Below are 14592 nucleotides of genomic sequence, written 5' to 3' on the forward strand. Positions count from 1 at the left end.
GGATCCTTGACCAGATAATTTCAATTTCACAAGATTTAAAAAATTGAACCGAATAATGCCCCAATATCAACTGATCTATAATTTGTCTCTAACAAGTCAGAATGCGGATTTATTGCTTATATTGTTTGGAGGAATGAATGATCACATCTTGGGGTTAAGAGAAGTGTTGGCACTTCACAGCTAGACAAGCTGCTCGTTCTGTGACAAACGGAACAGGAGATAAATGCACAGGGCAGAAACCCTAAAGAGCATTTTAGAAAATTCTTTCATTGACTCTCCATTTGGAGTTTAAAATCTGTGTTACTGTTTAACACTCACAAGCACAGAGAGCTCATTATTCAATAGACACCCATGCCATGCAGGACCATATTAGTATTTTTAGTCTTAAGATTTTCCAATTCAGTAGATCCCACTACTTCTTAAATTCATTTTGGGGGTAAAAACTCCATTATTGAGTTCAAAACTCTCTCCAGCTTCCTCAAAGACTGAGTGATATTAAACGACAATCTTTAAAATTGGATCAAGCCTGTGTACATAAAATACACAGACATTTATGCTGCGAATATTGGCATAGTAAGTTGAGTTGCGTGTGATTCAGCTGTTGTCTAAGGCGAAAGAAACCCAGATGACTGTCTGGAGGCCAAGGTCACATTTCTTCCTGCACAGGATCATTAACTTACCAAATTCGACTGCGGCGTCAAAAATGCCACGTCCACGGTTCCTTGTCTTTCTTGGGACTTCACTTGGAAGTCCAAGTGGGATGACCAGAGTGAAAGTGAGAAGGAAAGAAAGATGACATTTTGGAAATCTACAGGAAAGAGGAGATAAAGAGGCAAGACCCAAGCAGCAGTGAATCTGGATAGACGAAGAGAGGATGGGGATGAGCACACAGTGGTTATGCCACCTGAGGGCCCTCAGCATCCACATTCCCCTCCCCCTCAGATCGGAAATCAGACAAGGAGCAGCGAAGGAAGCCAGGTGTCTCCGGTGCACACTCAGTGTGGGGCCACTTGAAGATCAAAGGATTCAAGTTCGAAAAGAAAGAACTTCTTATAGGTTTCAGAGTTGATATAGGATTGGATACTTCCTCCTCGGTCTCACCCTATGGAGTTAAACTTCCTCTTACAAAAATTCCCTTAACTAATTATCTCTAACAAGATTTGGGAGAACATATGGTCTCAGGGGAAACACCACTCTTCTCAACACCCCTATCCACCCGCCCCGCCCCCCGCACACCAGATTCACCCAAGAGACAGACGGAGAGGGGGCACCAGATCTTCCTTGCTGGGTCTCATCAAGTGATGATAAACACGAAGGCCCAGGGAGTGGCTAATTCACGCTCAATTCAGAAAGGAACCTAGGGGCGCCTGGGTGGCTCAGTCGTTAAGCGTTTGCCTTCAGCTTGAGCCCCACATCAGGCTCCCCCCCTGGGAGCCTGCTTCTTCCTCTCCCACTCCCCCTTCCTGTGTTTCCTCTCTCGCTGGCTGTCTCTTTCTCTCTGTCAAATAAATAAATAAATAATCTTAAAAAAAAAAAAAAAGGAAAGAAAGGAACCTAGAGTCAGTGAAAAGAGATGCCAGGGTCTGCTTGTGCCTCAGTTTACTTTTGTGATATGTGTCCCCTGCTACTTTCTTAGTGCATGCAGTGTAGAGAGGTGCTACTCACAGTCCTTTGCCATTTTGTTTATTCAAGATTAACTTTCTGTGCAATTATAAAGTCCGTAATAATACAACTTAACTTATATATTTTCTGTTTAAGACAGATCTACCAAGGACAACCCTCTGGGTCCCTTCCCTCCTTGGGACCTTTGTACTATCACTTTGCCATTGCTCAATTAACCTTGCTTTGCTGCCCCCCAAAGACAGATGGATCAAGAGAAAGATAAAAAAGAGACAGTTTTTGACATGTAAAATTAACACAGAAACAAAAAAAGACCAAAAATATTAAAAATAACTTCATTTCAATTTGCCTAGTTTAGTGTAAAACTATTAAAATTATCTCAAGAAAGTTACCGTCTATCTGACTGACAAATGACTTCACCGGAGTCATTAGACTTAACAGGTTTTGGTTTTTAAAAAAGACAAAAAATAATAGCATGCACGTGCCATCCCAGATCCCTTGCCTGACAGCCATACGGTGAACAATACAGCAACAACTGCATTTCGAAAGCTCATTTTCTGTATTTAGCTGTAAAAGACTTCAAAGGAAGAGATTTTAGTTGATGCACATGATATACTATGTATCAATGTGCCTTGTACATCTAAATATCACTTCGATTTTTAATAACCATTAGTATTAATATCTTATGGCCGACTAACTTCAGTGACACTCTGCCAGGTAGAAACAGAACGTAACTGGCCATCACCATGTCAAACACTGTGTTTTAAATATAAACGTCATTAAAGTCATATAGTATAATCCTTTATAAAAGATTTTTTTTAATTTTATTTATTTATTTGACAGAGAGTGAGACAGTGAGAGAGGGAACACCAGCAGGGGGAGTGGGAGAGGAAGAAGCAGGCCTCCAGCAGAGCAGGGAGCCCGATGTGGGACTCGATCACCAGGACCCTGGGATCATGACTTGAGCTGAAGGCAGACCCTTAATGTACTGAGCCACCCAGGCTTCCCATCAGATAGTATAATCTTAATACCACTACTTATACTGGTAGAATATGAGCTAGAAATGATAGCATTATCATCTCCATTAATTTATAATGACATACAATGATTTTTTCTGTCAACAAATACTGAAATACCTAGAAGAGCCATCAAACCAAATCAATATTAATTCTGTATTTGAGCGAACTTCTTGGCACAGTCAGACGAGCCATCCCCCCGAGAGTTGCTTCTTATTCCTCGACGGACTTGTTACTTTGTACCCCCATCTCAGCCAAAGATTTTCTCACAGAAACTGGGGAGAAGTAGCTAGAGAATTTGATGCTGTCGAGAATTTCCTACCCGAGGTAATGAGTCCCTCTGAGAAATGGAGGCGAGGTCTTCATAGGGCACTTAACTCCATGAGGGATGTGAAATTGTTAGCCAAAGAGGACATTTTAGACCCAACCTTTAAATTTTTTTTGCCACCTCGCTGCTACCCCTTTTCCTCACACCTGGCCCATCACTACCCTTAACTATTACAAATACACTTAAATCTGTAACTGACGGGAATGTTATAGTTAAGGAAAGCCCTTTTCTGTGAGATAAAATAATACAATGCAAGGTTCTAAGTGACTGCGAGAGAGGCTCCCAGCATATTGTCGTACGATGTAACACGTCGTAATGCGACCCCATGGAAAGAAGTCTGTAAGTCTGTGTCATTTCCATCAGACACAAGTACCTTTTTTTAAAGTAATCTCTACACCCAACACGGGGCTCAAACTCATCACCCCGAGATCAAGAGTCTCGTGCTCTTCCGACTGACCAGCCAGGTGCCCCCATCAAACACAATTACCTTTAAACAAATCTCTTACTGTAACTGAATCTAATTTATCATCACTGTAGCTTTTGTGCAAGTAAACAACAGATTATTCAGAAAACGTTTATCACACACGTTCACAAAATTTGATGTCAAGTGTCCATCACTTCTTCGAACTTCATTTCCCAAGTCTGCTTTTCTTGGTTTTTGCCTCATTGTGATTTGTCCAGTCACCGAGTCTTAAAACATCGCAGTTTTCCTGGCCCATCTCTTTCCCTGAATGCACATATTCCACAAGTTTTTTTAAGACTACCCATATCAGGGGCACCTGGGTGGCACAGCGGTTAAGCGTCTGCCTTTGGCTCAGGGCGTGATCCCAGCGTTCTGGGATTGAGCCCCACATCAGGCTCCTCCGCTATGAGCCTGCTTCTTCCTCTCCCACTCCCCCTGCTTGTGTTCCCTCTCTCGCTGGCTGTCTCTCTCTCTCTGTCAAATAAATAAATAAAATCTTAAAAAAAAAAAAAAAAAGAAAAGACTACCCATATCTGCCTTCTTTCACCCCTTGGTCTTCTTTTCCCTTTCTACTTCTCTGGGCCCAGCCCGTAAGTCATTAACTCTTACCTGATCTGTTACAAGACTCTCTAGAGTCTCCCTCCTTAAAATTATTTTTCACTTTGCAACAAAAGGAGCATTTCTGAAATATAGTTCTTATCATGTCAGTGCTTAAAGCCCCGAAGTGACCCTTACTATTGCCTATGGAAATACGCATATATTCCTTAGTATTAATGTTGGTTCTGGACCAGCTTCCATTTCCATCTACAAGAGTTTGTGTTTATTTTACACTTCAAATGCGTTAAGCTACACATTTTCCTTTGAAGAGGATAACAAACTGAATCATCTCTGGAAAATCACTTAGAATAAAGGGGAAGAAGAACAGAGAGAGAATGGTTCAAACTCCAGCTCAGAAAAATTGATACAGGCTTAAAAACTAGAAACCTCACTCACTATCACTGGGGAGAAAAATTAATTTGAAGAGTTTCTGTGAAAGTTAAATAAGGTAAGAAATATTAAATATTTAGCATTGTCCCTGACATAAAGTAGATCTTTGATAACGGTGATTTTTCCTAACTATATGTCTCCTTGCTTATGATATTCTTTCAGATGGGAATGTTCATTCTATTAAATATAATACTAAAATCATGAAGGCTAGTTGAAATATGCTTCCTGGAAGATCCTCTTATTGCTCTTTGTTTTTTTGGCTATATTTTTTTCTGGGTTCCAGCAGCTTTTTATTTGCAGTCCTATTACATTTGTACTATACTTATTACCCCCTATATTGGATTTTAGTTTATTCTAAAGAAAACCTAAAGATGAACATTATTCGGGAGTAAGTTCTTGGTTAAGAGGATAAAATAGAGTGAGCAGAAGGGAAAACTTAGAGGAGTTTAGCAAAATGAAAGAATTGATATGCTTGTTGCACTTGTATGTTGGGGTAGAAGATAGTAAAGTAGGAGGAAAAGAACTCATCTACTTAAAGGATATCATGAGAAACCCCTTTGGTGGAAAATCACACCATCTAATGCCTTTATTGTGCATTTACACAAAGTCAAATATACAATAAAAATTACTAGACATGAAAAGAGGCAAGACCATATAATCAGTAATCAAGATTAAAAAAAAAAAAGACCAATAGAAAGAGATCCCTAGATAACCCATATCATGAAGTCAGTAGATTAATATTTTAACACAACTGTGATTAGTCTGTTGAAAAATATGGACCCAAAAAAAAAGCACTCGTGACAGTTTCACCAGAGACTTGAAATGTAAAAAAGAATAGAATGTAGAAATGAAAAGTAAAATAACTGAAAAAACTCAGTCTGAGTTTAACATCACAACAGAGAGCAGTGACTAGAAGTAAAAAAAAAAAAAAAAAAAAAAAAAACACAACAGCTGTAACACCAAGAAAGAACGAGATGGAGACAAATTATGGACATAACCACATGCAGGTCAAATGCAATTGGTTTAAGATACAAATGATTCGCGTGTTAGAAGGAGAAGTGAGAAAGAATGGGGCAGAAGCAAAATACAAAAAGATAATTGCTTAGGATTTTCTAAAACCAATAAAAATTATCAACTAACATATTCAAGAATTTCAGAACCTCTAAAAAAAGGTAAACTAAAAAATAAAACTGCGTAAGGGTTTATTTTCTTAGACATGCTACCATAAGTATGAAAAAAAAATCACTAAATTGGACTTGATCAAGACTGGACACATTTGCTTTGTGAAAGTCCCTTTTACGAACATAAAAGACGACCTACAGACTGGAAGAACGTATTTGCAAACCATTTATCCGACAAAAGACTCATAACTAGAATATATAAAGAACCCTCAAAACTCAACTGTAAAAACACAAATAATGCAATTTGAAAATGGGTAAAAAGTGTAACGGACATTTCACCGTAGCGGAAGCAAGGATGGCGAATAAGCCCAGGAAAGTCGGTGCGACATCACCGGCCGCTGGGGAGGCGCTGGGAGGTCCTGAGATGCTGAGCCCACCGATGAGCTCCGGTTTGCGGTTCTGGCGCGGAGCTGGAGAGCTGGGGGGGGGGGGGAGGGGGGAACGCTGGTGAGGGTAGGGTCTGCTCCCACCTGCTGGTGTCATTGGCTCATAGAGCAAATAGCCAGGTCAGTAGGGACATGCCAGGAACCAGAAGCAGTGAAAAGGCCACAACTCCAACACCAATTACAAGTACAATCGCCGCGCAACTAAGCTTACAATAATCCTTTTCATTCACTGGACTCATTTGTCCGTGCACAGGACACACCAAAAATGTAAATAGGGACCAATACAATCTTTCAGGTCTTTAATGAAAGCGTTATTGTCTGAAATCCTCCCAGGAAGTGGCATTGCATTTGGGTGACAATATTTTCGTAGTGAACAATTCCCTCAACTTCCACGTTGCCCTTCCAACCATAATGGCTGTTGTCCTGTGGATCAAGGAATCAACGTGGGGATTGTTCCACTTGTTCAGCACATGTGGTCCATACGTCCAGAATCAGGGAAAATGACTACGAATTGGGTTTGTGGGCCCCTGGACCCACATCAGATAAACCTAAGTGAAAACAGTATATGTCATAATCTCAACACGTAGTGGTTGACGAAGTAATCAGAGTCTCCAGGGAGAAAAAAGAGTAGCTCAGAGCTAAGACTCAATGATCCTGGAAAAGGGGAATTCCTTTCCCAAGCACACAATTACTCAGATAAATGGTTGGAGGTATAAGAGGAGAAATAAATGGTTGGAGAGATAAAGGAGAAATACTCCTGTATCTGCGGATTTGTGCTCTTACAGGAGATTTCTGCAGGATGCTGGCACTCTCATCAACTAATTCTCAATGCCAGGTCTTACTTCCACGATACCTGTGGTGTCCTCTGGGCCATCTCACTTTTAGGAAGTGAATGATCCAGCTGCACAAAGTAAACCCATTTACATTCTAATGAATTTCTAACAAATTAAATGTGCTTATTGTAGCCCATGATTAAGCCCAAATTTTAAAATAAGTGAACATTAAAGCATTCTCAGCCATTCCAGCTAGAACACGAACTCCATATCCATTAGTAAGTGCAGATTGATGAAATCACCTCCACGTAAAAATGTTCTCCCTCCTGGAAATCATTCCCACACGTAGTCACCACGTTTCTAATGTCAAAAATTAGAGCAAACTCCTGCAGTTTTCTAAGTGTGAAAGCCGTCCCCCCTCCCACAGTTTCACTTACAGATGCTTCCCCAGGGGGCACTGGGATCTGATCCTTGGCAAAGAAGGGCTTTAGGACTAGGGAGTGGGAACCCGTCCACCTCTTGCAACTGCCTCAGTGAGTGGGAACCCGTCCACCTCTTGCAACTGCCTCAGGGAGTGGGAACCCGTCCACCTCTTGCAACTCCGCTCAGCTGAGGGCTTCACTAGACGCAACAGGGGAATTTACTTCTGTCATGGAAATCTCCATGGATTTTAAGGGTTTAGATACGCAGAATCGTCTAAAGCCACAAAAATGTCTCTATTCCAATTCTTGGAGTCCCATTCCTTCCAAATAATCTCTAACGTTTCATTAAAAATAAATCACGCAGGGCTCTGAACCGCTTTTAGTCACATCACTTCTGACAGCAAAGGTGTGGGGCGTTCCACTTCTCCAGCTCTGACTCCACTGGATGTCCGATACTTCAAATCAGTTCTCACATTCACAACCCCAAGTCAGCATCAGACCCCACAGATTAAGGGATTCGGTCCCAAAAGACCACCCCTACTTCAGACACAAAGAGCAAAGATGAGGCTACCTGTATTTCTGACCGACTGGCTTTAAATTCAGGGGTTCCCACAACCCCCTCTTTGGGTTTGGTAATTTGCTGGAATGGCTCGCAGAACTCAGAAGAGCAGTTTAGCTACTGTGACTGGCTTAGTATTAAGGACACAACTCAGGACCAACCTATTGGAAGAAATGCATAGGACAAGGTATGGGGGAGGGGGTGAGAGCTTCCCCTCGCCTCTGAGTGTGCCTCCTCCCCCCTTGTCCCTGTGTTCACGTGCACAGAAACTCTCCAAACCCCAGGCGTTTAGGTATAGTGGATTAAATCATTGACTACTGGCGACTAACTCAATCCCCAGCCCATCTCCTTCTCTGGAGGTCGGGATGTGGCATTGAAACTTCCAACCCTCTAATCCGGAGGCTGGTTCCTCCTGCACCCAACACCCGTCTTGAAGCGCCTAGGCCCCATGCAGGGTCACTCAGCATAATAAATGCAGGTATGATCGAAAGGAGTTTATTATGAATAACAAAAGGCTCTTTTCATTGCCATCACTCAGGAAATTCCTAGGGTTTTAGAAGTTCTTATGCCGGGAACTGGGTCCTAAGACCAAATGTACATTATTACATGAATTTGATTTAGAATTTGATTCAGAAACCCACAGGATCATTCTTTGCAACTTATTTTTTTATATTTAGCCCTACAATGACAAGAAATAAAAGACTGCCTTAGGACAATCTTTTATTTTTTAAAAATCTTGGTTCTCTGATCATGATTTGAGCTGATTATTTGAAGCCTTGAGCTTGTAGTATTATTTATTTATTTTGTTTGGTTGGTTGGTTTTTTATTAGTTTCAGAGCTAGAGTTCAGTGATTCATCAGTTGCATATAACACCCTGTGCTCAGTGCTCATTACATCACCTGCCCTTCTTAACGCCCATCCCCCAGTTACCCCATCCCCCCACCTTCCTCCCCTCCAGCAACCCTCAGTTTTCTAGAATTCAGTGCATTTTATGGTTTGCCTCCCTCTCAATTTTCATCTTATTTTTTCTTCCCCCCTCTCAATTTTCATCTTATTTTTTCTTCCCTTACTGTAGTAGTATTTATTTAAGTTCTCCAAAACACTTGCAAGGAACTCTCCCGAACTTCAGCCTTGGTGTCCCTGTGCCTACCATCCTGATCTGATACAGCAACAGAGCCTTGAATGCAAAGCTTCATTCCAGATACCACAGGAAGTAACTTAAGATGTTTCTTTCACCCCTAAAGACTGTCCTCTACCTGCTGTGAAGAACAAAGGCAAAAGGAAAAAGTTAAACTTCGTGTAACTTACAGCCCATTGCCTTGAGACAGGCAGGGTGATCTTCCCCTGGGAGCTCAGCTGCCACAATGTTAATACTTAGCTAGAAGCAAAAGGCAACCTTAGCTTGACTTTAGCCTGACCTCCAGGATCCTGTAAAAATCCCTTTGGAAACTTCCTCTATCTCCACCCACCCAAAAAGGTATATGTTAGGAATTGTCCTCCCAGCACATGGCCCACTGATACACATCTGAAGGGTCTCATGACTAAGAATTTACTAGACTTACTAGACAGTAGTAAATGACCTTTTCCTAACAACAGCTCATCCTTCAAGGTCCTGGAAACCTTGCTTCCAAATTCCTTAGAGACTTACACTATACCCTGTCCCAACTTGAAAGTATGTAATTATCCACTCCTCACAACCCCAGTGCAGCCCTTTCTGCCCATTGATCCTTCCTGTCCCCCTGCTTTAGTAAAACCACCCTTTTTTGCACCAAAGACATCTCAAGAATTCTTGACTGTTTGCTCCCAAACCCCAACGTTTCACTTCATACCTATTTCCCATTCTCTAATGCTTCCCAGTCTCTACGGGCTGTGGCTCAAGTCAGATATCCCAAATTAGGTCACCGTATCTCTGAGGGTCAGATACCTGCAACCATTTCCGGCACTGATTACCATATGGAGAAGGCTTCCCAACTACTAACAAAATAATTCCTTTAGGTTCGCTTAAATAAAGGAGTTATCCGGAAGTGCTAGAAAATCCACACGCTCCTGAGCATGCCTTATGCTGCTTCCAGAAGCAACTCCCAGAATCACCGTGCAGAACCGACATGACAAGGGAGAGTGTGTGCTGTCTCACGCTGCCTTTGCCTGAGTCGGTAAGATTCTGGGGCCAGAAAGAAAATTCTAGAACCATCTCCCTCTACTGTAGTTGGAAAACAGTCCTTGCTACTTTCAGTCCCGCGTTTGTACTGTATAGGAGCCTATCCAGGTTTAGGGAAGCTTGAAGCTTACACAATCTTGGAGGTTGTCTTTAATAAAATAAATACAAAATAATAAATAAGTATTCGATATAATAATTAATATGTATTTAGAATTAGAGAAGTAATCACACAAATTACCTATTTCTAAAAGGAGATAAATATCATTATCACCACTGAATGCAGGCAGGATATATACTACTCTAAAATATGTCATTTTAAGGTGTGCCGGGTGGCTCAGTTGGTTTAGTGTCTGAGTCTTAGTTTCAGCTCAGGTCGTGATCTCAGGGTCATGAGATGAAGCCCCACACTCAGCACAGAGTCTGCTTAAGACTCTTTCTCCCTTGCCCTCTGCCCCTGCCCCAGCACACGCTCGCGGTGCTCTCTCTCTTTCTCTCTAAAATAAATAAATCTTAAAAAAAATGTCAGTTTGGCACAGGGATTATTTTTAGCCGAAGACAAATGAGAATCAGCAGAAGCAAGAAAAGTTCTCTGCCCTCGCCTTTTCTGTCTAAAAGCTGGGCATGTGTTTCCCTAGTGAAGGTGTCCCCTTTTCCATACCAGGAAGATAGAGCTGCTCTTACCACAGGAGACAGACTGCGCATTGACACGAGTCTACGTAAGCCAGTCTTTTTACTGAAGTAGCCCTTATATTCCGTTTCTTCCATATACTTCCTAGTCGCTTTTCCACAATCTATTGTCCCTTGAAGCCCAAAGGCCCTGTCCTTTGTTGAAATGATGTATAAGCCCTGAGTCTGGCTGCTGCTTTGAGTTTCACTTCTCGGAACTCCTATGCGCTAGAATGTTAATAAAAATTGTGTGTCTTTTCTCATGTTAATATGTCTTTTGTTAATTTAATGTATGTGCCCTCAGTGACTGAACATAAGAGGACAGAGGAAAATATTTTCTTCCCTGACATCACCAAATCTAAAAAAATAATATATCATTTTAAAATTAACTGCCTGATACACATCTATGCTCTCTGCTCCTAGTTTATGGATGAGAACTCCTTAGTTACTTTTCCATTTTTTTTTATTGTAAAAATGACTTCATGTTACGATTTCTTATAGAGAGACTAGAGAGGTAATTGAATCCTTCAGCGTGCTGTGGTTGATGGAATTTTACTTGTTATAAGTTAATAGAAATAGTGTACAAATTTCCCATTGCTTTCACCACTCATTATCAAGAAGGCTTATAAATATTTACTATTGTTCACATTTGGGGAAAACCTGTGTTCATTTCCATTTTTACATGTGTTTCAGATTTGGGAGTGTTTCAAGTTTTCTTGTGAATAACATAACACAATAGCACTTCATTCATCATTTTCTCACAGCCGTCCCAATGTATCTATTGTAGCAACGTTTTACTACTGATACGTTAGCCTCATTGACATCGGTATTTTCCTCAAATACCAAAAATGCAAATTACTTTCAAATATGCTCTTTGATTCATGTCTTTTTGTTACTTGGAACATCAAAAAAATCCAAGATCCTATTCACTATTTCTATTCACATTTTATCTGAAGAAAATGTAATTTCAATGATTTCTGTACTCAGACCTACTGTTTTGTGTTGTTGTTGTTTTCAAATTTCATTCATTAATTTGCCTGACAGCTTTTCTGTAGTTTTTTAATAGACAAATTCAGGGGCACCTGAGTGGCTCAGTCTGTTAAGCATCTACCTTTGGCTTGGGCCCCGGGCTGAGGGTCCTGGTGTCAGGGTCCTGGGATTGAGCTCTGCATTGGGCTCCCTGCTCAGCGGGGAGCCTGTTTCTCCCTCTGCCCCTCCCCTCTGCTTATGCTCCCTCTCACTCTGCTCTCTCTGAAATAAATAAAGTATTTTTTAAAATAATAAACAAATTCAAAGACGACAATGGAAGGTGCCCTTTGTCTCTACATCTCAGGGATCTGTAATTTCTCACTTGTTTTACGTGACCATTGCAAAACTTTCCAGATGAGAGCGGAGCTTTACCAACTCTTTGAAAAAATTCTTTGTATTCACTTGTGCTGGGATTCTTTTTTACGGCTCTGAAAATATCCCCGGTCATTAACTGGGAGTCCTTACAGTGCCCACGGCCTCGCACTCTGAGGCTGGAGCTCGGTGTCATGGCTTCCCCACCTACTGGCATCCTCAGGAATCTTGTGGGTAATTCCACAGCCTGCCCCGCACCTTACAACAGGACGCTGGCCAGTCAGCCCAGTCTGAAGTCTGCGTGTGACCTACACCAGGAGGCCAGACAATACCCAAGCTATACACACGAGTCACCGTGAGCCACAGAACCGGGTCCCCAAAACAGCTTTCCCTGAGTCAGGTGACAGGAAGTCTCACAGCTGCTTCATCACTAACTGGCGTGAGAACCATGTCGGAATCTGTCAGGCGGGCTGAGGCCCTGAGGGGGAGGGTCCCAGGCCCAGGGCCAAGAGCGTTCTTCACTTTGTGTGAGAAGGAATTCAAGGACAAGCCTGTAGAGAAAGGGACAAAACTTTATTAAGTACAGAAGGAAGAGAGGAGATACTTGACTGCAAAGTACTGGTCTTTCTTCCCAGAGAGGGAGGAGGACCCCTCTTTGTCTCTAAAGAAGGGTTTTATTCGTTTTTTAAAATTAGCTAATAGTATAGGGAGGGGCTTACTCTCTAGCTTTGGTTTATCATTATATTGGGCAGTTCACGTTTCCATTTTCTTAGGGTCGTGGAATTACCCACAAGGAGCAATTTTAAGAATGTCCAGCTTTGTGGCTTCTACTGCCTGAGAGAGTGGGGTCTTACGGTTTTCCCTAAGTCACGTCTTGTGACATTTTTTGTGACCTGCTGACTTTCAAGTTAAGGGTCAGGCTAAAACCAAAATGGCTGTACTTCGCTCAGCTTGTCTCCCTACTCTGACTTCCCCCCTGCCTCAAGAGGGAAGTTGGAGTGGAAATGAGAGTGGCCTTGACTAATTACGGATAAGATATTTTTTGGAAATTTTACAAAAACATGATTTTATGGGCACACATTGCTAGGCTCCTTCTCAGAGACAATGCCTGTGCCAGAGAGGGACGTAGGAAGATCGAATTTGACCACTTTCATGTTAAGTCCCCCTCAACTGAAGCCAACCACACCAGCAAAAATGTGCTGTTTATTACAAATTTAGCTCAAATCTGAATCAAGAATTCTGCTTCTGGGCAAAATTGAATAACTTTCAGAAGTCAAGAACTAGAAAAGCCCTAACAAATACAAAAAATTATTTGTGTAAAATATCAGAGAGCTACTAAAGCAACAAAGACAGGAGAGTTCATGGGTGTTCAGTTTGCTGTTCCGCGGAACGAAGAAGTGTGAAGTGGGCTGGGGGGGGGGGGTTTCCCCGGGGACTGCTCAGTCTGGATTCCAGCAAGAAGCTGATGACTTACGCAGCTAGCAAAAGGACCGACAGTAGGGAAGAAAGGAAAAAACCCAGAAATTTGTCATTCTTCTTTAGTTAATGTGACAAAAATGAATTGAGGGCCTGAAATGCAAGGGAGTTTTCCCTCGAGGTATTTGACAAGCAAGCCTTTAAGTTAAGAAGGGAAGGAAATTTAAAAGGTTTGTCCAACACCCCTGAAAAACACAGCTGACTTTCCAACAATCTTACGGTACTGAGGAGTTAGTTCAGTTTAAGACTAACCCAGAGGTTACTGCACTAGTCTCTCAGTTGAAAGACCTCGAGTGCTGTTATCCGTAAGAACAGAGATAATGAGGGGTGCCTGGGTGGCTCCGTGGGTTATGTGTCTGCCTTCTGCTCAGGTCACCATCGATGGGGCCCCACACTGGGCTCCCTGCTCAGCGGGGAGCCCGCTCTCCCTCTCCCTCTGCCCCTGCCCATCCCCTTCCCTCTCTCCCTGCCCTTTCCCCACCAGCTCCTTCTCACACCTGCTCTCTCACAAATAAATAAAATCTAAAAAACAAAACAAAACAAACTTTCCAATATGGCAGGTCTGTCTTGACCCAGCTTGGGCCCTGTCAGAGTGAATGTGCTCCACGTCCCAGTCCGCCTGGCAAAACAAACGGTGAGCCTTGTCTGCAGGAAGATAACATCATCCGAAGGGAATACGAACTCTTAAGTTTTAAAATATCTATCATGTAGCTTTAGAAACAACAGCTAGCAATTAGGATGCGAAGAAGTCCTTGTCATTGGTTGCAACTATAGTTATTCCTAAAACAGGTGACCGTTGAACAACATGACCGTTTGAAATATGTGGGGTCCACTTACCCATGATTCTTTTTCAGTAAATACGGTGCAGTCCTGTAAATGTGTTTTCTCCTTATTGCGATTTTTCTAACATTTTCTTTCCTCCAGCTTTATTGTAAGAATATACTGTATAATACATATGACATATAAAATGTGCGCTAATGGGCTATTCATGTTATCAATAAGGCTTCCAGTCAACAGTGGGTTATTAGTGGTTAAATTGGGGGGGGATCAAAAGTTATGGGTGGATATTTGACTGCAATGAGTAACACCCCTAACTTCCTGCATTGTTCAGGACCATCTTCCATTAAATTCTTCAAATTTGTTAAAAGCTTGTCGTTTTGTCTATTTAATAGATCCTAATAATTTTTCAGAATTACAAATATATGTCTTCCAAATC

This window comes from Ursus americanus, chromosome 32 (assembly GCF_024610735.1).
Source record: "Ursus americanus isolate L20-20 chromosome 32, mUrsAme1.1.p, whole genome shotgun sequence".
NCBI classification, from domain to species: domain Eukaryota; kingdom Metazoa; phylum Chordata; class Mammalia; order Carnivora; family Ursidae; genus Ursus; species Ursus americanus.